The sequence below is a fragment of the Trypanosoma equiperdum genome (genome assembly GCF_001457755.1).
Source record: "Trypanosoma equiperdum strain OVI genome assembly, contig: ctg_809, whole genome shotgun sequence".
NCBI classification, from domain to species: Eukaryota; Euglenozoa; class Kinetoplastea; order Trypanosomatida; family Trypanosomatidae; genus Trypanosoma; species Trypanosoma equiperdum.
Window position 1 is genome coordinate 649 of NW_027124764.1, and position 338 is coordinate 986.

Here is a 338-nt window from a genome sequence, read left to right on the forward strand (position 1 = left end):
CTCCTTTCTCCTCATTCAGTCTCCTTTTCTTCATAGTTGGACATTACAAACCTTCGTCAAACTGAAAACCATAGTATCCAGCACCTACGCTGTAGCATATATCCATGTCTGCGTAATATGTGGAGCACAACCTCCACATCCTATATCATTTTTCTGTGCGTTCGTGTTGTGTATTATGTTTCTTTACTCTGTATTTTCTTATTTTTTGCTCGCATTTTTTATCGGTTCCAGGCGAATAATGTTATGAAAACATTTGGCATTAACACTGGTTTCATCCTCTCTCATATTTTCTCGTCCACTTAATTTTACATGATGATGCCCATCGTAACTTTTGTGTA